A 24,284-nucleotide genomic window follows, 5' to 3' on the forward strand; every position below is an offset into this window, starting at 1 on the left:
AATATTCTGTGTATGGACCATCCAACAGCACTTCACTCTTCTGTACATCTTAGGAAGAAGCGACAAAGCAAAACACTGTGAGAGAGAGACTTTCATAAGCATAAAGCAAATTTATGTGCCCAATTCCCAGAGGCTGGTTGCCTAACCTTCAGTATGAGCCTTCAATAACTTTCTCTGAGCAGTCAAACAATGTGCTTTCTTTCCTCTATGTAAGTAAAATGAAATTCCCTCCCACTTTGCCCCACCTGCTCTGCAGAGCTGGTGGGGCTGGTGCTCCTGCTGGGGCAGGACCCAAGACAGAACATGGCATTGGGGAACAGGGCTCCCCTGCCATCCCTTCGGGCCACATAGGAAATCTTTCTAGGCATCACTCTCCACCTGCATCCTCCCTTCCCAACATTTAGCCCCTTCTTTACAACACTTTGAACTCAGAGTCAAAAAGTGCTCTGTAAGGGGTATCCCACTGCAAAGTGCACAGGGCTGAAAGGCACCCAAAACGCAAAGTATGGATATACAGATTTCAGTGGAGGGTTAAAACTGAGGGGGAGCGGAGCTATCTCAGCTGGCGAAGGCTCATGATGGATAGCAGTGAGCTGTTCAGAAGAAAATTAAGAAAACATTTTGAATGCCCTCCTAAAAAGGAACAAATAGGTCCAACACTCCAACAGAAGGGGATTTTTTGCATCTCTGAATGATAGTGCTTCGCTTTTATGGCCTGCGGCTGCTTGGGAAATTCAAAGCTATTTCTCTGAAGAATTCACTTGGACAAGCTTTATAGCTTTGATCAGTTAACTATTTTTTAATGCTAATCCACCCCAGTGATATTTGTCCTCCTTTTCCCCATGTGCACAGAAGCACAGACACAGACAAATACTACACAAAAGCAAACATTAGCCAGATGAACAGCCAGGAACAATGACATCCAGAGCCCATAACCAAACACCAACTTCATTCTCTTTTATTCTTTTCTCTTCTAGCGGCTCAAGATCCTTTGGCCCAGTATGACCTGCTAATGGAAATTTAGGAACCAAATTTCAGTGCCCAGCAGGTATAATGTTCACACACTGATCTGGCCACAACTATTTTCACTCAAGTAAAAAATTTAAATAATTTCCCCTAAAAGTTGTAATAAAACATGTGGCTGAAAGGCCTTATTTGAAACTTAACACAAACCCCTGCAAGTAGCCCCGGTGCTACCCCATCCTCCAGATGAACAAATAAAGGTGCAGAAACAGCGATTTCCTTATATTTATGGAGTAAAGATAAAAAAAATGAGCCAAGAACAGGACTGAAGTTACCGGACACCCATCATCTCACTGAAATGGCTCTAACCTCCCCCACAACCTCAGGCTTATACCCTGAGCAATCACCATGCTGAGCAAAACTCCATTTACAATCTCAGCATACAAAGTTGTCTCCTTGTTTAGGGCACCAAAATTTGGAGATCAGTCCAACTGTGGACACACCGAGTATATAAGCCAATACTCAATTATCTGTCATATTAGTTGCACCACTGTGACATCCTATGACATCTATAGCAGCCACTAGACCAAAAAAAACCCCAAGGGACAGTCCCTGCTGTGCAGTACCTTTGGTATTCAGGCTGCTATCCAAACTTTGCTTGCTGTCTTTGGGTTACAGATTCAGGCAGTATTTCCTGTGGCAGAGAATTACACAGGCTGATTACTCTCTGCGGAAAAGTGAAGAAATCCTGGAAGCAATTTTCTGTCTCAATTGTTCCCAGAGAGCAGGAACAATCTTTTAGCCCTCTTCCTATTTTCTGCTCAATGCCATCCAGGCTCAGCGGGCAGAATCCATCACGACGACGCCTCAGGTCCGGGTCCTGCAAACACTCACCCAGGTGAAACTCTACACATGAGCAGCCCTACAGACTTCAACTTGCGTCAGCCTTGAACTTGGCCACAAAGCTTTTAGAGGACAAAATGAATGGAACAAGATAGGTGAGAAAGTCAAAGTACCTGGGAAATGTTCAGTCCCAGGTAGGACCAGGCTTATCTCAACAGCGTAATACAGATAAACAAAGTGTTTCTGACGCACATTTCTTAGCCTAGCTCTTTCAAAATCCATTACCAGATTTTTAAAGGAAGGGAAGAGCAGCTGTACCTGAGAATTGTGTATCACAGGTAGAGCTCATAAGACAACAGATCATTTTCTCAAACTAAAAATTTCACTACCGTGGAAAAAAAAGAAAAAAAGGACAGATATTTTCTATGGGGGAAAAAAGCCCATACCGCTTAAGAGAAAAATCTAAATGCTGGTGGCTTTCTACCAGAGCCTGAAAACATTCCTGTGCAAAACTACCATCCCAGCGCTGACAGCATTTGCAGGTGTGGAAGGCTGGTTTCCAGTTTCTGAAGTGCCCACGTAGACTATGCCAGCAGGCACCACCATCCCGGTGCACTGGGGACGCCCGGGCTGCACGGACGGAGATGTGGTTTGGCTACGAGACTGACCCACAACCAGGGGGAAAGGACTGGGTACTGCATAGCAACCCGCACCCCTCCGCGCGTGCTGCAGCGGTGACTCCAAATACAAATTTTCAGCATTTTGACAACAAGTACTTTTCACGCAGGTACACACCCACACTCAGAATTATTCAACCAGAACTTTATTTTCCACTCAAGAGAGTTTTGATAGAAAATGTTCAATTTGCCCCAATCAATGGGGCTTAAGCATCAGTCAAAATATTTTCCTGAATTGACACCATCAGTGCCAGATCGGGAGAACAAGCTCTTTAGATAATCTGCCTCCAAAGGCAGGTAGTGACCTTTCAGTTGTGTTATTACTTTTTTTAATAAAGGTAACATTTAAAATATTGTTACTTTTCAGCCAACGCTGCTGGGAGAAAGGGAGGGAAGGGAGCCGTGTGCCTGCTGCAGAATCGCACGGCCAATCTTAGTATCGCTTAATTTTCAAATGAGGAATTTGGTAGTAAACAACCTTTTCCTTGTACACAAACATTTTTAATTTCATGCCCTGCTAATCATACATCTGTTAGAGCTCCTTTTCCATCCATTGCAGTAACAATAATAAAAGAAAAATCATCACACTAACAACGTGGTTTGTCTAAAATGAAAATTGAATAATAATCAATTTTCCTCCGCGGGATGAGGGAACACAGCAAACAGCAGCACTCGCTCGATGGAGGTGACAAAGACATGGTTTGAAAAGTGGTACCTTCACACTGGCCTTGCCGGTGGCCCTCGCTGCTGGCAGCCCCTCTGCCATCGGCCGTGTTTGTGTAAGAGCCTTTTTGGGACTGGCTTCACCAGACGGCTTCTCTCAGGCTTCCTGGTGGTCCATGCCAGGCACCACCACCAGCAGAGCCTCTCATGCCTCACCCACCAGCCACCTTCTTCCCTCCTTCCTTTCCCCTCTGTTTTTTCCTTGTCTCCTCTATCAGCAGGACATTACTGAGAGAGATGCTACAGCAATGCCTCCACCTTCCCAAATCTCCCTCCACCTGTGAGACCCAGTGGGCCTCAGTGTCTTCAGACGTGTCCAGCGCCCTTACCTGTGCCTTCCACATACGAGAGCTGGCCAATGTGCTACTCAAAAGTGCACTTAAATATGTGATTACACCCCTCAAAACAAGTTGTTATCATCTCTTCAATAACGCTAGTGAAAGAGTTGAGGTTGTTATTTAATAGACATGCCCAGCTGAAATGCCAAGTTAATTAGGTCCCAAGAAACACCCATAATCAAGAAGACCATCTGATTTGACCTAAGGAAGAAATTTTTTATGATGAGACACCCGAACAGCTTGCCCAGAGAAGTTGTGGATGCCCCATTATTGGAAGTGTTCAAGGTCAGGTTGGATGGGGTTTTGAGCAACCTGATCTAGTGAAAGATGTCCCTGCCCACAGCAAGGGGGTTGGATTACATGATCTTTAAATTTCCCTTCCAACCCAAACTTTTATATGATTTTATGATTCTAACATTTACTGTCTTGCATTGCCCACACTCCTCTTTTCCGGACTGCTGATACACAGCTTTTGCCTTTTTAGACTCCTCCTATTCCTATAGCCATGCTGGGCCAACTCCAAATTAGAAATATTGCACTTGTAAGACCTACGCAACAATAACACTGCGAGTTTTAATAAGCAATGGGAACCCATCTGAAGCCCCAGGCAATGTGGCACCAAGATGTTAAGGGCAGAGCTACATGGCTCCGCTACACCTGAGACTCCCCTCTGGCCTCCAGTCTTCATATTAGCATGCCAAACCCTCTCCTTCCAGAGGCTGTTTTCTAAAGCACAGTTATCTACATAAGCTCCCCCTCATCTTCATCAAGAAGCACAGTTGTTTGAGTAATCGGCTTTAAGGAGACTTGTGAGTTAACTAACATCAATTAATTACTCCCATTTTGCAGATAAGCAAACAAAAGAACAAAAAAAGGGAAGTACCCTGGTCTAAATTCACAGAGGGGAGTTCAGGGCACAAACACACTCCTTGACCTGGGTCCAGAGTAACCAAAGCCACTGGGGAGAGGACCTCGGCATCCCCAGCCCTCCTCCTCCGGGAGCAACACCAACCCTGCCCTGCACAACCACCCCTTCAGCTCACACGAGGATGCACAGCCTTGAGATCTTTATTTTACTTGTCCCTTCATGCCAAAGCTATAGGGATTAAAAACGTTACTGTACAGGCCAGCTTTTTATTACTCAAGAGACAGTTTTACCCCAGCTGCCCCAAATGCAGACTTACACCTGGAGGCATCAGCGCTGCTCGGTCAGGGCTCATTTCCACCAGCGCTGCTGCCTGAGCCCCAGCACACGGCAGGCTTGGGGCAAACACTGGGGACACAAGGTAAAGGTGGTCCAAACCAGGCTGTACCTAAGACTAGGTGACCACGATCAGCATGAACACAGGCATTGATACATCCCATCTGTCAATACACAAAAGCATTCAGCTCTGGATTCTTCTGACCTCTCATCAAAGCGCATTCAGTCAAACAACTCTACCAGAATTAACAGTGAAAAGAGAGGGGGAAGGAATAAAAAAAGACTTTGTTGAGCAAAAGTACTCTGAGACACATTTGATGTAATAGTCATATGATTAACAAACTGTCATATCAAAGTTTTCTGCAAAGTAGGAACATTCTGACAGTTCATATTTTAAAAACTGACATTTTGATTCATTACTGTAAATAGCACTCTGTATTAAATATTGTGACAAGGCATACGGTGTATTTCTTGAGCTCTATAACATTTAGGAAGTACTGGATTTTTTTTTTTTTTTTTAAAGCACGTATAATATCAAAAGCAGTTAAAGCAGAACTCCAAGAAAGCTTCTAGAGGAAAGAAACATTATTTCTGAAATAACCTACTTCTTTGCCGTCATCTCAAGCACTGCTGGGAACTTTGGCCCACAAGGATCTTAATGTACTGTTTGCATAATAAAATAGGGAATTGTCTCGCGGAACAAAAGAGCTATAAGGAAAGTGGCTACGTTAAATAATGTAAAATTACTCAGTAGCAAATCATCCCGAAGTTGGCATACGAGGAAGAACACTAAAAGGTGCTGAATTACCACTCAGAATATCTGAGAGTGCAAGTTCATAACCAAGATAAGCAATGTGACATCCAAAAGACTGTCCAAGCGTGCATCTTGCTTAACCCCTCCGTCTCCAGCCACATGTTTTGCCCTCTCCTCTATCTCACCACTCGCGCCTGTAAAGGATAAAAGTGACTTTATGGACAGAAATGAGGGTTGGGGACACACGGACCACCTCTTCTAGCACCTCTACAAACTCAGACTGGTTGAACCTGCTCATGAAACCGCCCTCGAGTTCAGTTATTGCCCATCTCCCCGACACTCAGACGATTACATCCTTCTCAGCGGCTCTTTGTCTATTTAGGCTGTGAGCTCTTACGGAACAGGAGGTGTCTCCCCCCGTGCACGCCTGCGCAAGGACACCTCAGCCAGTCCCCTAGGACCTGCTGAAACCCATACGTGGGCAGAGAGCTGCTACCACCCCTGCAACGCAGCACGGCCGAGCCCATCGCAGGCAGAGGCAGGCAGCACTCCCTCACGGTCAGGGCGAGAGGGAAGGGCTGCCCGGACGGAGCTATCGAGGACTTCTCTTTGCACAGGGATCCACAGCAGGGCAACTCAACTGTAGGGATGCTGTGAGCCACCAGAACTGACCCACCAACCAAGACCACTTAATCCTGTACCACTCCCTGCCAAATCTCTCCCAGCTGGTGGGTCCCTTCCCTGGATCACCAGTATCAAGGCAAACAGGACTGGGCCTAGAAGCAATAATGCAAATGTTTTGCATTTCCTTAAAAGCTGCCTGCATGATAGAGAAATTAAAAATAATAGCTCCAGCTAACACAGAAAGACCTGATAGAGCAGCAGAGGGAAACCAGAGGCTGCCCAGCCTGTTTGCAAGATGCTCAGGTGTTATTAGGACTGCAGTCAAGAGCTTTAGAAAGACAAACAGTTACCATTACCATAACTTGCAGCCAGCTGCAAGTGGAGTTCTGGGCTCAGTCTACTGAGAGAATGGATATGCTGCCATAAACATGAGCCCGAAGCCTGGTCCGGGACATGGTGAGGCAGTCACGCACGCCGAAGATGGATCACAATGCTGTTTTAACAGGGGTCTGATCCAGCACAGCCTGCGTTTCCCTAGGAGCAGCTACACACCGCTCACATGCTGGAAATCTTGTGGATGGATTTGCATGCCAGCAAGTGTGGTAGTAGTAGTGGTCTAGCCAGACATCCAAAACATATTGGCACCACTATAATTTGTCCATTCACCAATATGTTTTCCTAAAAACGCCCATATGCTTTTCCTGCAGTTCCCATATGCTTTTGCAAAGAGAAACAAAAACATTTTGTTAGTTGCGAGCAATTGATCCCCGCATATTTCACAGAAGTCAAGTAGAAAAACAACAACAAAAAAAGCAGTCAGCTGCTTCCCCCTCCCTTTCCTCTCTGTTCACGGAGGGAACTGTGAAGAGCAGGAAAAAAATTCAGCCCACAGCAAAATACACACACAGCTCATTTTTTTGCACTGCAAGATATTCTAGGAATTATAGGAGGAATCTTCATTAAAAACAAGCTATCAAAGATCTGGCAGCCCGTGGCATACCAGACAGTAATTCAGTGTTGGGTGTTCGGCTCCGTGTTCGGCACTAGCTCGGGTCCTCACCACGGGTAACGCAGCCCACAGGAATCCGGGCTCCCGGAGAAGCACATTAAACAAGCCTAGCGGGGGGACAGTGTGATAAAGAGGTTACAGCCTTTCCGATTCACAGGACAGCTCATTTGATGCCAAATCTTTCTATACCTGCAGATATAAAAGCCCCCTCCTGCATGTAGGGCTTCCCAGAGAGGTGCTGCCTTGCTAACACAAATCCCAAAGCAGCGAGGCTGCGAGGGGAGCAGGCAGGCTGCTCGGTTCAACTGGGAGCAGGCACGTGGGTGTACAAGAATGCGTGTGTCAAGGCTGGAGCATGTGGGAACCGTAGCTGTTTAGTTAGAGACTCATTAAGAAATGCGGCAGACCAGGGGCCAACATTCAAAGACGAGCAGTGTGAAACATTTCTCTGGAGAAAGATCAGTGCGTGTTCTTCTTTATACAAATAAAATTAAAGAGACAATCATAATATGGACAAATCAATTAACTTCTGAAAAGCCAAGGGCATTGCATGCAATAGCAGACGAGAGGGGAAGAGCTTTGTTCCAGGGACACTGAAGCAGCGCATAGCCTTTCTTCCCCAGAAAGGAAATTCAGCTATTGCTGCATAAAGTTCTGATGTTAGCCCTGTCTTCATCACGCTCACTGTGATGGGAACACAGCTGCTTCCTTCCCAAAATGGCCACGCACATACCTGTATATTGCTATAACCCTATGCATGGAGAGCTTGAGATCATATTTGTGAAGACTATGAAAATACATGAGGGCAGACACCAAAGGACTTCTGCAGTGCTCGCCTTGGCAGTTTCAGCCTTAAGGTAGGAGTTTGAGGTGACCTTCTATGTAGGACACCCAGAACAGCATGCACTCTTCTACCAGAATAAAGACTTTCTGTGACGCAGTCCCATATTCTACAGTTCTCCAGCAAATTTAACCAGGAATGCTCTTTGCAAAGTTAGCATTTCCTTACAGTGATCTGATCTCACACAAAGCCTAATGAGAGGCCAGATGCAATAGGTCAAGAGCCCAATTTTCCACAGAAACAAAGCTGAAAAAGCAGTCCAGAGAAGAGAAATCAATCTCTTGCACAGGGCACAGAGTAAAAAACAATTTGTCAGAGACAGCTTGCTTGGCAAGATACATTTTATGATGTGTTTTTGTCCTGAGAGGAGTTGTAAGCACCTGAACATCTGACTTCACCATTCACAAATATATTGATGCTGTTGCTTAAGCTTTGAATAGAAAGCAAAATTAATGCTGTCTCATTTAGTTAACAGCCTATAAGGATAGGCTTCTTCCTAGATTTCATATTTACAGCAACCCACTGGGACAGGTTATTAGACTTAGCCAGGAAAGCTGCCACAGAAAGTGAGACTAACAGAAGAGCTGCCATTAATCTTCCATAACCCAGTAACTGGGAAGACCAGGCCTTGAACCAAATTTTACTCTATTGCTATTAATCTCCTGTTCTCTACTTAGTAATCCCTTGTCTGTCTTTGTCTTTCAACATTTATTAATGTCCCCAACTGTTTGCAGTAAACAGGATGCTGAAATCTCATCTCCAGCTAGCCATAATTTACAAGACAAAAAAAAAACACCACACCACCACACAAAAAAATAAACCCAAGAAGAGGGTAAAGGAAGAAAGGAGGGATGTGCACTGCGTATTGAAAGGGCAGAACGAAAGTGCAGTTATATTCAGTAACACAACAGGGTAAAGAAGAAGTACTCCCAATTTCAGCGTGCCATAGAGACGTCTTACGATTCTCAAGTCAGGTAACATCAAGGCAAATGATGTAACTCCGCTAGTCAAAACCATCAGGGTAGCCGAAGAACAAAACCCAGTGCACACCCTCCCACACAGCAATGGGTTGCTCTGGACCAACGCTGGCTCGCAACACAGCCCCCAGCGCATGCACCATGCGTGGCCTTCTGGTGCTGCCACCGGGGCTCAGGGAAACATCACTGCAGCAAAGACTGCCCAGAGCCACCATGCCCTCCTAAGGCACATCTCCTGCTGGAGAACTTCATGGCCATTGAGCAGTTAGGGACCAGCTACCAGCTACCCCTGCTCATTTGTTATCTGCTTCTCAACGGAGCTGCTCGCTGCTTTCTTCCCCCAGTTGCCGTGACTTTGTAGCACCTCTAGCACCTCTTTTGCTTCCTGGGATGGCGCAACTGAGAGAGGCTTGAGGACAGACCTACTGCCCCGACACTGCTCCTTTTTTGCAATCTTAGCTGAAGGCTCACCCTTGCTGCAATTAATCATCTTATCATGAGATGGGCATAAAGCCCAGTTTATGTCCTACACATAACCCAGCAAGGAACTCCTACAAGAATTTGGGGTGGTTTATCAGGCTGATCATTGAGTATCTCCAGTGAATTCAATGGAACCGGTAATTCTGAAGAATGAACTAACATTGGATATAAGGAAGACATTTTTTACGATGAGGGTAGTGAGACACTGGAAAAGGTTGCCCAGAGAGGTTGTGGATGCCCCATCATTGGAAGTGTTCGAGGTCAGGTTGGATTGGCTTTGAGCAACCTGATCTAGTGGAAGATGTGCCTGCCCATGGCAGGGGGTTGGACTAGATGACCTTTAAAGGTCCCTTCCAACCCAAACCATTCTGTGATTCTGTGAACTTGCTCCTCAGATATTTCTATTCAGGTTATTCTTAATAGGCTTATATACTTCTTTGCTTTTGCCCCTGAAGCATGGTTAGATTAAAGCTAGCAATACAGTCAGCTCTCCATCATCAGCTGGGAGCGTATCCAGGCTGCAGAGAGCCACGCTATGGACAGGGAGCGAGTTCAGGTCCACAAGCACAAACGTCTCATTCAAAAAGAAGTTAAGTAATAGAGCCCACAGGACCAGCGCAGCTCTGCGCGGGACCACGCAAATGTTCCCATGCAACACTCCCATTCCCAGGAGGCCCTGCACATTTGCTGCTTCCAGACTTGGACCCAGAAATAGTAAAACCACCTCAAGCCGCCTGGGTTAGCCTGGCCTCCACCACCCTGGGCTTTGGAGAAATGCCCATCATTTGCTGAATGACTGAACATGGTCCCAGGGTCTTCCCACTCCCTCCAAACGCTGGCAGAAGCCCCGGGACCTGATGCACTCCTCACCTGGAAGCAAGGCAGCCCCGTCAGGCACCCAGACAGACGTACAGACAGGGTCTTCCAAGGGACCTCTGTGGGTGCAAACAGAAAGGTCAGAATCAACGTTTTGCTCATCGTAAAAGCAGAAAGTAAATCAAGCTGGCTGTGACGCCTTGCCAAGAAAACAGCCGCAAAAGGGCCCATAACGCCAGCTGCCCTCCCGCACGGAGCAGACCATAGCTTTTTTCCCCCTCTGATACAACTCATGTGTCAGTCTGTCCCTGTTTTGACCCATGTAAGGGTTTGTTCACATGTTGGCAGGACAGATTACATCTGAGCAAGCGTCGGAGAAACTGAGGTTTATTTGGGAGAGAAGCTACTTGTTTTAAAATCACTGTAGAGCTGGTGAAAGGCACTGACGTAAGGGCTGCAGGTAACAAGGTCTCTTTCAAAGCCTGACCAGACACCCTTCTGCCTCTCATGCTTAAAGGGCCTCTTCTTCCTGAGCCTCCCCCACTGCTCAGGCTGCCGGTGAGTCACTCCCATGGCACTGGCTTTGCTGCGTGAGCACCAAGAAGAACCGAAGTTGAGGTGGGATGCATTAAACACACACCAATTGTGGAAAAAAGAAGCGGCAGGGTGGGACAGCCCAAACCCTACCTCCACCTCCAGCCCTGGTTTCCTTCTGGGTGCCTCCAAAGACACCCAGCTAAAAAGAAAACACAGGTTTTCTAAGTTACCACAAGCTGCTTTCAACCAGCAGCCTTTCATACTTCCAGCTTATTGATATCTGAGCCTACTCTGGTGTTTTCTATTTCCTTTCATCTCAGTCCTGGAGAAGAAATAAGCAAGTTTAAAAAATACTAGCAATGATTAGTGAAAGGTGCAGTCCACCTCCACCTGCCCCAGCTCTCCCAGCCCACCACGCTCCCAGCTGCCCCAGGTCACCCCCTGCTCCTCCTAACTGCATCCTCACTCCTATTTTCCTAAAGCCTAATTATCTCTTAACAAATGTGGCTGAGATTAGCCAAGGAGGTAAAAATCATTAGAGAGAGGGAGAAGAGACATATCTAGCCAGTCACATACATTATTTTTTTAAGGAAACCAGGCTGAAACCCATCAGCCCCACCACCAGCTGTCTTCGCTCCTGAGAACTAGGTCTTGCAGGGCAGCAGCTTTGCCCTCCTGGTCCATGGTGGAGGAAGGGGAGCACAGGGGAGGAGAACTGCAGCAGTTGCTTCATATCCACACTGAAGCACAAGAGGCGCAGAGAAATTTGCTGAGGACCTGCCCACACAGACACTGGATATTCCTTTCATATTTGCCATGACAAAAAATTCAAGTTAACATTTTTGCAAGCACTGCAAGCCCCTATCAAGTAACAGCAAAGAGGCAGACAGGTGTCCTGACCACAGAGGAGACAGCATATGCGAACAGTTTGGAATTTATTATTATTGTTATTTTTTAAAGGGGGAAACAAATCCCAGAGATTTTTCTGTGCATGATACATTTTCTGCTCCCTGTTTGATGTCGCTTTCGGACTGAAGACTTCAAATAGCTCACGCTAACCTATGCCTCAAGCCTGCTTTAAACTAATGCCCTTATGTGACCAGAAATGAATGCATGGTGAATCACTTATGCCACACACAGTGGGGGTGATGAGCAGTGGTCCATGTCTCCCGAGCGCTGCATGGACACAAACACATTGGGGGAAAGGAGATCCCAGCCTTCTCTGTATCACAGCCTGATAATTCCGCAGTAGTGCCTTTGCATGTTTGGAGCTGGAAAGCACAAGCTCCAGGTCAACAGCCCAACATGAGCAGTCAGAGAGAACAACATAAATATTGGCATCGTCTATCTGGACCTCTGTAAGGCCTTTGACATGGTCCCCCACAACATCCTTCTATCTAAACTGGAGAGGTATGGATTTGATGGATGGACTGTCCGGTGGGTGAGGAATTGGTTGGATGGTCGCATCCAGAGAGTAGTGGTCAACGCTCAATGTCCAGATGGAGATCGGTGACGAGTGGTATCCCACAGGGGTCCATATTGGGATCGGTACTGTTTAATATCTTCATCAGTGACATAGACAGTGGGATCGAGCGCACCCTCAACAAGTTTGCAGAGGACACCAAGCTAAGTGGTGTGGTTGACACATCTGAGGGACGGGATGCCATCCAAAGGGACCTGGGCAAGCTCAAGAAATGTTGCACCTCATGAGGTTCAACAAGGCCAAGTGCAAGGTCCTGCACCTGGGTCGGGGCAACCCCCAGTATCAATACAGGCTGGGGGATGAAGGGATTGAAAGCAGCCCTGCCGAGAAGGACATGGGGGTAGTGGTGGACGAAAAGCTGGACGTGAGCCAGCAATGTGCGCTCAAAGCCCAGAAGGCCAACTGTATCCTGGGCTACATCAAAAGAAGCGTGGCCAGCAGGTCGAGGGAGGTGATTCTGCCCCTCTGCTCTGCTCTGGTGAGACCCCCCCTGCAGTGCTGTGTCCAGCTCTGGAGCCCTCAGCACCAGACAGACATGAACCTGTTGGAGCAGGTCCAGAGGAGGCCACAAAAATGATCAGGGGGATGGATCCCTATGAACCTCTCCTATGAAGGAAGGTTGAGAGAGTTGGGGTTGTTCAGCCTGGAGAAGAGAAGGCTTCGGGGAGACCTTATTGTGGCCTCTCAGTACTTAAAGGGGGCTTATGAGAAAGATGGCGGCAAACTTTTTAGCAACAAACTGTTGCGACAGGACAAGGGGGAATGGCTTTAAAGTAAAAGAGGGTAGATTAGGCTAGATATAAGGAAGAAATTTTTTACAATGAGGGTGGTGAAACACTGGCACAGGTTGCCCAGAGAAGTGGTAGATGGCCCATCCCTGGAAACATTCAAGGTCAGGTTGGACGGGGCTCTGAGCCACCTGATCTTGTTGAAGATGTCCCTGCCCATGGCAGGTGGGTTGGACTACATGACCTTTAAAGGTCCCTTCCAACCCAAACTATTCTATGATTCTATGACTCTGTGATTTTCTTCAATGTATGTAGAGAGATATATGTATAATCTATATAGGCTGCACTTCCACTCTCTCTTCCTGCCTTTGGGAGATGCTTAAGAGGAGCTGCATTTTAATCACTAGCCCCAATCCAGGGAATCTGATCTTGACAGCGAGGGAAAGAGAGCAACTCCAAGTTACAGACTTCAGGGTATGGGGGTCCCAGCTCTTCACTTGTTTGCTGACGTTACTGCTTCCAGGAATTAAATCAAAACCCCACTTAACTTCAGAGAGGTTGCAATTTGCATCTAAAGCGCTGCCTAAGCCTCAGTTGTAATAAACAGATACAGCTCCACTGAAATCGAAGGAGTTAGTCTGGTTACGGATCTACAGACCCATAAACATTACAGCTCATTGAACTTCCAGCTAAATATCTTCTAATAGAAGACCATTATCTTTGTCAGATTGATTTGGACAACTTGTTTAAAGCATTCTTGAAGACTCATTAACATCTTTGGGTTTTGGTGGTTGTATTTTAAGAACAAACCCCAACAGCTATTAAGCACTTGGAAAAGGCATGTTAACAGTTTACAAACAAAGCTGGAGTGGAGATATAACTATGTTTTTGGCTTTTCATTGGGAAATTGGTAAAATGGAGGGAGCAAAGAAAACAGAAAAATGAAACTGAGCCCATGTTATTTGACAGATACTGAATTAAAAAGAAACACAGGGATGAGGGAAGCAAAATCATGCCCCAGGAAATACAGATGCACTTCGTTGGCCATCACTGGCCATAACAGGGGATCTCAGGTCGGGCTCCTCTTCCTCGAGCCTTCCTCCCTCCCCTATAATAAAGCATCCCAGCAACAAGCTCGTGCTGACCATGCTCCCTGGCAGCAAAGCAATGCTACGATCTGTTTTACAGCTCTCTGCCCAAGGGTGGATGCTACTGACCATCACTACATCCATACCATGGACCCATGGTTGTCTTCTTTAAACCATCTCACCAAATGAACTGGTTCCCTTGGGCAAAAGGCCACCCCACCCGCTGTAACCAAGCTCCTGTTCAGATTGTTGCATTGCCACAGCTTTGTTGATGGAGAGTCTTGGTTTGTTTGGTTTTTTCAGTTGTCCTGACCAAATTATACTGCCAAGCATCAATTATAAGCCAAGCCTCAGACAGGGAGAGGTGGAAGAGTCTTGCCTGACATTTTGCAGAAAATCTGTGAGCATCCCAGGCCCTGCCCTGGGGTTCAAGTGCTGATTAGGAAGGGCCACCAACACCTCACTGGAAAGAAGCCCTTTTTAGCAGCTCCTCAACCTGCGAGACTTCAGCAAGGGCAGCCCTGACCAGCATTGCAATCTGTTTCAGCCAGATAGAGGAGTGGTGAGGAACATTTGCACTATTTCCTCGGCTGCTTTTAATTTCACTCATTTGTCATTCAAGGCAGGAAAATTCCCTGAGATCCTTGTGTTTGGGTGTTTCTCTCTTCACAAACAGCTTTGCAAGCCGGCGTGTTAAGCAAGGCGGCGGCACTGCCGGGACCTGTGCTAAGAGCGTAACGAGGGCACTGTGGTGCCAGCCTGCGTCTCGCAGCCATCGGGCTGCAGGGTGGCAGCAGATGGGAGCCACGTGTCCCAGCTGCTCTTCTGGGCTGGCACATCACCACGCTTACAGGTACAGCCGTGACACCCAAACCGTGCTCCCCAGTCGCACGTGCCTGCACCGACCACAGCTCTCCACTGGCTCAAAAAGGAAAGAGCAGAGAGTAGCACAGCCACACAACACCCACCCACCATCAGTGTGTGCACAGGGGTGGTGGGAGACAGGGACATTTACAGCCCCCCAAGGTGCATTCCATCATATTCCCTTCTGCTCTTCCAGCCCTGCATGCAGCTTTAAAAACCCATAGCTCCAGACATCTAGCCCACGTGCTGCTACTCCAGCTCAATGAGGAGAGCATGAGCTCAATTTTGCCAGTCAAATGGGAAGGGACCAAACAAAAAAAAAAAGTTTAGTAATAGTATTTTGCTAAAATCAAAAAAAACATGCCCCCAGCAAATCAAAGACAAAAGAGAAAAAGGGATATGGAGAAACAGTTTCCACTGTTCCTTCAGTGGCAGAGAGCAGCTCCCCGTCGCAACCAAAGATCAGGTAGCTCAGGTGCAGGAGGCAAGCCATCATGGTCTGACATCGTTGTGCACCATGGCTCAGTCCTCCCACACCATCAGGGCAGCTCGTCTGGGAGGGGGAGAGGATGCCCGGACACGCTGCTTGCTGCTCCCCAGCACCGTTTACCAAGCTGGAACTGCAGGAACAGCAGATCTGGAACAACGATCACACACGTTCCTCTTGCACTGCAAATCAATAGCAAAACCACAAGTACCCGGGGGTTCAGGGCACCACAAGTACCCAGGGATACAGAATAGCCAGTACCCAAGTACGCAGGGGTTGCCAGCCCCTCGCCCAAGCCCCTGCCGTGCACAGCTTCTCCAACAGGCTCCCTGCCTGATGAGGACCCTCTTCCACCAGCCAAGTCTCCCCGCTGCTACGTAGGAGCTTCCCAGAGAGACCAAGGAGAAAGTCAGGCACAGCTCAAATAAGCACCTGGATCTACAAACAACAGATTAAATTCTCAAGCTACAAAACTATGTTTTAGCAAAAGTGCAATTGAACTCCATGTACTTGTTACATTTCTAAATATACTCTGGTTGTCAAGACAACAAAGAGACTGATGGATCTCTAAAGTGTACTGTATCTATTTAATTGTCAGCATTTCAAACTGACTCGAGGAGGGAAAAAAAATGCTGTGTGATAAGTCTAATCGTCATGGTTACCACTGGCTAACCCCATAATAAAAATATATATATTCTAGCTAAATGTGCCAAGCCATGTGAGGAGCAGATGGGAGACATTCTCATTACTGCGACAGCCTCCACTGGAAAACTAAACTTGAGGAAGGATGCGAGAGACTTTACAGAGATCTCAGACACAACAGACATCGTGGGCTGCATCTTCCCAGTCGTTTGGCAGCAGTTGCTTAGGCTTTTCCACGGTGCTTATTCGCCCCAAGCGTGCTGGGACAACCCGCAGGGCTGGAGCTCCCTAACTTGCTAGCATTCCCGTTTAGGGATCTCATCACTCCCCAAAAAAAGCCCAGGATGCGAGTTGTTACTCCTTATAGCCTCTAGACATAATCTCGGGTGCAACCACCTTGGATTTGCACGCCCACCCTCTCCCACTTGCTCTCCTCCCTCCAGGAAGCCCATGCTCCTTCCCTCCACCTGAGCCCACGGGCATCGCTCCGGCAGGAGGTTGCTACAGCCTGGCCCTTCTGCTCTCATATTGTTAACAGCTAAAGCAAGGCCACATCCAGCCTTGGAGAAGAGAAACAAGTGGAAATAAACAGCCAGCCCCTGCTGCAAATACACCAGCCTCAGGCTGAGCTGGGAACCATCACGCAGCCCCAGCCAGCCTCTGCACCCCATTTGACAAGCACGATTCAGCAGTGTGAAGAGCCCCACTATTCACATGAGGTCCCTCCTGAAAGAGATACTTTGCAAAAAAACCCTGAAACACTGGCTTTTTACATGGAAGACCTCCACAACAACATCCGTGATATCTACCTGTGTATAAAATGATCGTGGCTTTCCTTCGCTGACCAAAACTCATCCACCTCCACTCAGTTCTCACTTTTCCTTCATCAAACCGAAGTTTAAGTTGCAGGAGAAAGGCACAAGTTTCATCCAGGTGTGAGAAGCAACGGAAAACAACTCATGTTCACCTGGTGAGCACTGATGTCAATGAATGGTCAGGTTTCTAATTAGTCTGAAGCTTCCCCAACATTTTTGACAGAAACCACATCAAAGTCGAATCATCCTCAAAAATCTCCCCCAAACTGTTTCACTCCTTCGTACAGATAAAAGCTCTGTATCTCTGCCGTCAGACGCTTTCACGGAAACCATAAGGCATTGCCTAAAACCATCTCCAGCAGAGACACAAAGTAAAATTCGATCTGCTTGGAAAACACTACTTAAGAGAAACACCTCTTTCCAGGCGCCTCAAGCAACACTTTTGAGTTTGTGATATTTTCCCTGGAGCTTGCCCCCACTCACCACCAAGATGAACAATTTCTGAATTCCAAATATGAGATTCTCAGTGATGTAAACTGAGCTTTCGTGCCTACCAATTCAGTCACCGTGCGGTTCACCCTCGCATACTGCTCCACAGAGCGGTCTGTGCAGAGGTGGGCAGCGAGCATCAAAACAGAAGTAGCACAGAAGTGTTGTTTCCGAGGTTTGTGTGAGAATTATTTCAAATACTACTCAGGTTAGGAGCTAAAAAGGAGTCTTAGGCACAAAGAAGCCTATGTCTCAATTGAAGCCGAAGGGACTTAAAGGCAACTGGTTTTTTTACAAGTATTTGGTTACACCCGAAGTGAAGCAGCATCAGCATTTCGTCCTCAGGTGCCTAAATAATTCTGAAACTAAGCATTACCCATAAGGAACTTCAAAGAGATTATAGCCCTTCTGAAAGCTGTATCCAGAGCTTAACTGAGCTGAAATCCCAAGCAACTGAGAGCTTAAAATCATGCTCCAAAGTGAGTATTTCAACATCATACGGGTGCAGGAACCTAACTTTGGTTTTCCTGTTACTGAAAGTGCTCGCCTAGGGCACCAGGCTCTTACGGTTATGGCTTTAGGACAACTATTACATTCTGTTCTAATAAAGTACATGCTCTCTGGAGCAAACTCCCCAGGATGACTCCTTTGCTTTGGCACAAATTGACTCATTTGGTTAAGATAAAAGGATGTTCCCTTGCATCATTTTCATTTGATTTTTTTTTTTGTAAGATAGAGAAACAGTTAATTTTGCTAAATGATTGCTCTGTTGCTATGACTTCACTGCAGACAAACACAAAGCCATCAAGCTCCATTTCCTTGGGCGTTGTTTTTTTTAAACAGGTATTTGATCACCTTGATTCTCTTCTTTCTTTTCCCAACATCTGGATTTCCAGCAATATCCACACAGTCAGAGAGATACATAATGGCCATAGCTACTCACTAAATTAGAGACACATTCCTGCACATATTCATTCCCCACAATCCAGCTCTGCCAGCTGTGCCAATGCACCCTCTGTGACTCCAACGCGCAGGGCAGCGCTGCCCACGACAGCAGGCAGCAAATCTCTCCAAAGGAAACCCTAAGTTTATGGGATTAGTCCCTGAAAGTCAGAATTCCCACGCTCCCGCCAAGGACTGAAGGACGGCTCCATCCCGCTCACTGGCAAGCCAGGCTGTTGCCCAGGATTTTGCCCCAGTCTAAAACCAGAAGCCTCAAACAACTGAAGTCCTTCCCACTGCCTCAGTTTCTCAGGCAGATGAAGAAGGCTGCGTGTACATGTCATCTGCCTCCGTGGGGTGTTGTGACATCGGCTGAGTTATTCATGAAGTACACTGGGCATTAAGAGTATTACAGACTTTACTGAGGTAGAAGGTTTTTTCTTTTTTCTGTTTTAATGTTTGCATTGAATAGACAGACTAAGTAGAAACGGCATTTGTAGCCTGCAGCCATTATCCTAGTAAATGGCTTATTACAGCATGCAGCCTACCAGCTCACCTCCATCCTGTCTCACTTAAACGTATGTAGGTGGAAGTGCTGCTCATTCCAGAGAACTTTCTTTTTCACTGTCTCTGTCTGATGGAGACTCTTGATAGCGGGGCTCACAAGATAGGGCTTAGGATATAAATACTTCAGCACAAGCTTGTTGTTTGGTATCTATTTATGACAATCACAGAACAATTAATTACTTCCCGTATAAGACTAATTCCCGTCTCTTCCAAAAAGGCTGAAGGGGGAAGATTTTGTCTCAAGACTTTCAATTTCCTGATGAGTCACAGCAGATCCACTACAATAAGCTCAATACTTCAATCGGACTGTTTCTTATCAAGGTATATTCGATACATTACTAAGATGTGGAGTGTGCTATTTTAAGGGCTAATTTCAGGCATTGTATGCATAATGCCTTCTTATCTGAACACGCGCTTTCTCCTGGACAAGACGGATGTACCGCCTGCACATCCACCCCTTTCCCCCCCACCCCCCAAATCATATAGATAAATAAACACTGCAAAAGCAGAAAGTGAAGAACTGTACATTTAGTGCACTGATTTTCACAACACATAGCCCTGCATTAAGTAGCCCTCTCTCCCACTTCATTAGTTCATTCCCTGCCCTTTGGCAATAAAATTACTTATGTGACAGCAGCATCTGACAAGAAGAAAACATTCACAGACTGCACGGGTTGCAACAAGTCCACAGCGTCTTGCCTTCTTCGTTCTAGGGCCAAGAATCATACATTTATTTTTCTGCCCCAGGGAGCAACTCTGCATCCCTGTACGAATCCTCAATTGTCCCCAGTTCCCACGCCACCCACTCACAAGCTCCCAGGCTCCATCAAGCAGGCAGGAGACACCTTCCCCAACCTCCGAGCAGAAACACAGGTTATGGGGACCAGCAGGTGCCCTCTGGTCCTCATTATTTACTTAATTTAACAAACTCTTAGATATAATTTATTGTGTAAATTGGGCAATTGATCCCAGACGGGTCGTTTGAGTCTACAACAGGTTGCACTCTGGATCGACCACAGTTGACTGTAGTGGAAACTGCCTCACCCAAGAAGACTATGAAGAGCAGAGTAACGGTCACATCTCCTGGACCATGCACAGGCCTAGGTTCTCACAAGAAATGCAGCTAAAAGCTCCCAGACACCAACAGCTGCCTAAAAAACATGTGGCTATGATGATAAACAGGTTAAAGACCATAACATTTGGGTGAGAAAGACCGGGTACAGGAGACAGACAGCTATGCTCTCACTTTTAGAGTTGCAACTGTGCCATCAAGGACATCAGCTGCTGTAAGAGCAGTCACTGCACAGACACCACCTCAAGACTACGCTTGTGCTACTTGCTAACAGCAGTTTTCCCCATGGCACAACTAGACTATGCAAACAGTTTCTGTGCAAACAGCAGCAGTGCCAGTTTCTGCCAAGCCCATGCTAATTGCAAGTGATTCCAGCTCAAATGCTCTTAAGTCAGAAAGTACTTAAGTGACACGTAACCAAGGTCTCACATTTGTCTCACCAGCTCTCCAGTGATGAACGAACCTACAATCAGCTACGAAGACCTGTCAATGTCTCTCTTCGTTCCTCCTCCTTGGAAACACTTTCACATAAATTCTAATTTTATGCCAACAAAAATGCAGAACGTTTTTGATCCTTGCAATGCCCTCAGTCTGTTGGTGTAACTGAACTGCCAAAGCAACGCAAAGGACTCGGCCATGGATATTTCATTAAAGTCAACAGATCCTCCAAGGCTCAGTGGCTCCTCAGGTGCTACTAAAAGTGTCAATGTCTCTTCACGTATCACATTTATCTAAAAACCTCAGGGCACCTTAGGAATATTCAACCAGTTTCACAAAGTCTGTGGGAATGAAAAGAGTGAGCCGTGAAGGATCATTTCACACAGCCAATTCCAACTTAGAAGAACCAGGGAAGCAAATAGACTGAGCTAAGCTGTAAGTTTAAAACATGGCAAATGTCCTCTTGAGTAGGCTCGGTTACTTAAGGTCACTTTAATTAAGGTGAGGATATACTCACCCGAATTTTATAAATTTCCGTAAAATACACTCTTATCTCAGTCTGGGTGTTTATGGGACAGGCAGTAGGCTCCACGAAATCTACAAGGACCTTCACTTTGAGCTACAGCTCTGAATACATACGAACCCGCAGCTGGAATCTCAGGATCCGTTCTCTCTATTTTAGAGTACCTGTGATAAAGTTTTTTGAGCAAGTTTGGACTGGACTAGCCAGCATCCATTTCTAACAAGATCAGAAACATGTGCTAGACTGTGCAGCTCTCCTCTTCTGCGGGTGGCAACCAGCTCCTTTGAAGAATGCGTCAGGCAGCAGCAGAAATGGTGAGCTGATGGCCTTGGCTGTGCCGCAGAAAGTGCCTGCAGAGTCACTGCCTCAAGATAAGCGCAAGCAACTTTCTGAAAAACTAGTGTTATGAATAAAGAGAAAATAGAGGACCACATTAATGAAGATGACAAAAAAAAAAAAAAAAAAAGAAAAACATGAAAAAATTCAGCTTGAAAGGATCGTAAATTCTCTTTTTTTTTGGACAATATTGCTGGTAGCATATGGCTCTGCAGCCTAAACAGACAAGTGATGAGATTCAGGCTCATCTCGTGTTCTTAAAACATGCAAGACCAGGATTCTCCCACGCCAGGCAGTTAAGTCCCCGTGCCTTCCTAAAAAGCCATTTGGAAAGTTTCTAAATGCAGTAGAAGAAAAATAATCCTGCTCGGTCCACGCCTGCATCTCCCTCTCCTCCCATTAACACACAGGAGCACGTTGGCTTAGAGCAATACAACATTTCAATTTGAATATGAATCACTCCTCTGGTGAGAAAACAAAACAGAAGCCCATTTCACATAAGCCTTATCTGAAGATATAATGAAAACCAACACATCTAACAGGAGCAATGCAAGTAAAGCATGGTGAAAATACTGGCTCAGACAAACAAACAACAATATTTTCTGTCCTAGAGGATCCCAAAGTGCTTTACAAGCTCCTAGAGGCAGGAAGGATTTCATCTGCCACAGAAACGTGGTCATCTCTGGGTGGGTGCTCAGCTCAGCACCACGCTGTAGTTCATGATGGAGGGAAGAGTATCATCGAGCAAAAGCTGTCAGAGTTTAGGAAGGCATGATCCTTCGGTGGGAACTGGACCACTCTCCTGGAAAGTGGAAGTTGGTTTAATTTTGATTCATACGATTCAAAATGGCATTATGTGGGCTGAGCACCTGAACACCAGGTGCACACGATGTTGTACTTAAAGGTGATCGGCTGTAAAAAGGATGGAAATCAAACTCACCTTCTCCAGCTTCTGGTTCAAAAGGTTACAGAAAACGACAGCAAGGTAGAGGATTAAAATATCTGAACTTGCCTGGGGATTACAAATTAATTTCTTATCATCCACAGGACTGGATCAGGATTTCCTGCCCTGGGTTCAGCTGCTATCTTCACATGGAGTTTTACCTAAACTAGGTAAACTCTAGGTGTCCAGCAGGCACAGTGATATTCAACCACTACTAGGAACAGTCTGGAAGAAAGCAAAGCGTTACTATTCAACCCTGCTTCAGAAAAAGCGGGTCTTGCCTAACACCAGCTTTGCCGAAACACCAACATTTTCATCCTCTCTCCTTTGCCCCCTCACTCTTCCCACCCAGCTGCTGTGCCCACGGTCCGTGTGTCACCTCACCGGAGATAGTCATGGCCTGCTGTTACAGCGTTGGTCAAGGGAGACTCAGTCCAAACTCAGGCCTTTCACATGCTACTGAAATACCAACAAACAAGAAGCACAGAAATCCTTCAAGGAAGAGGCCCTGAGCAAGTGATCTGCACATTGCCAGAGCTAAATGTTTACCTCTCCTCCTGGCAGCATCTGGAAGCTTGCAGAATATTTACCTGCATCTTGGAAACAGCTATTTAATGCTACAAACACATCAACAATTCACCTTGACTCAAAAGAACAGTTTTCTGAGCTCTGAGGAAACAATGAACAAAACCATCATCTTTTTCTTTTTTTTTCTTTTTTGGGAAATGTCTGATAAAGCTTTTCTGAAAGGAGCTTCCTTAATCTTTTTCCACATTGTATTCTATATACAGCTGCCATTCCAAAAACAAAACAAAACAAAACTTGGTGCACAAATGCAAACAAATCAGGGTTTGGCCTGATCTGCCTAAACCAAAAGCCAACTTCCTCTCCCACTGGCTCAGCAACAGAGACCCAAAGCCAGTCAGTTCCTAGCATCTGAGAGGCTGACTTTTGGATGGGTTGGTGCAAGTTTGTCTTCAGTGCCTTGGGACTGCATGACAATTCAAGGGAAAATGCTCTTAGGAGGAACATGGGTGGTGATACATCAATTTGGACAACTACTACCAAGCCATGTCCCTGTAGAAGTGACCTCTCTTCAACCATGCAGTCATGTTCTTGCCAGTTGGAGACTCACCCTCATCTTGGTTTAAACAGAACTAATTAATTTGGTTTTCCTGGGGAGAGAGAATAATCAACCAATCAACAAACAAGAAACAAAAGTTACAATGTGTTGAACATGATTTACAGATAAAGTGAATTGCCAGGGGATTCAGGCAAAAATTCATCGCTGATTCATCAGACAACTCATTGAGATGTCTTAAGAACAAACTATCAAGAGAAGTCACTCTTCCTCTCCACCTCTTATTATTAGTTACTGCTGGAAGTGACCTTTTCTGCAAATCTCTAGACCATTTTGAAGTGCTGGAGACTTTAGGAAGCGAAAATTAGTTCTTAAAAGGAACTAAACCGCTTCAAAAACATTTTACTAAAGGTTGCATCTTGCTTCTCTCTCACCCTTGGGTATTTAGGATGAACTACCCACTACAAGAAACCAGCCACTGTGCGGTTCTAGCTGAGAGTCCCAAATTCAGTGATACAGGTGCTTATTAAGTTGTGGAAACCAAGGGAGAGAGAAGGTGCCCGTTGCTACTGGAGCAAGCCAGTAGCAAAACCCAAGGAGAACCAAGGAGCCCTGTCCCTCAGCTCTGCCCGCAGCCTCGGGAGGAGCTGAGGCAGGGAGCTGGCACTGCCGCAGCCAGCACAGAGAGCTTGCTGACTCCAGAATCTGCTCAGCCCGGCAGAAGAGTAGGAGGTGCAATTGCTGGCAGGAGCAGGCAGAGCAGCAAAGCTGGTGGAGATCATAAATGGAAGTGTGTTGTAAAACATGGAGGTGAGCACAGACTGACACTCACCTTCACAGTTCCTCCACAGAAAAGCACGCCTCGCTAGACTCTCAAATCTTTGAAACGCATCCAGCCTTCGCTGGATCGATCCAGGAACCTCATTCATATGCATGTTTGTTCTCACACGCAAATACGGCGAGGTTTTAACCACACACATTTTGCACAAGTCCCGCAGGCTCA

At 46.3% G+C, this 24,284-nt stretch overlaps 1 protein-coding gene across 12 annotated transcripts in view; it reads right to left on the minus strand.

Annotated features, from left to right (window-relative positions):
- Nucleotides 1–24,284, minus strand: part of LPP (LIM domain containing preferred translocation partner in lipoma) — a 349,989-nt gene that overhangs the window by 237,317 nt on the left and 88,388 nt on the right. For 10 of the 12 annotated variants that reach the window (XM_075157104.1, XM_075157110.1, XM_075157103.1 and 7 more), the window contains one exon: nucleotides 10,301–10,365. The exons of the other annotated variants lie outside the window; for them this stretch is intronic. The gene's annotated coding sequence lies outside the window, so the exon portion shown is untranslated. The remainder of the gene's footprint in view (nucleotides 1–10,300; nucleotides 10,366–24,284) is intronic. 12 annotated transcript variants of the gene reach the window in all.

The sequence above is a fragment of the Calonectris borealis genome, chromosome 9 (genome assembly GCF_964195595.1).
Source record: "Calonectris borealis chromosome 9, bCalBor7.hap1.2, whole genome shotgun sequence".
NCBI classification, from domain to species: domain Eukaryota; kingdom Metazoa; phylum Chordata; class Aves; order Procellariiformes; family Procellariidae; genus Calonectris; species Calonectris borealis.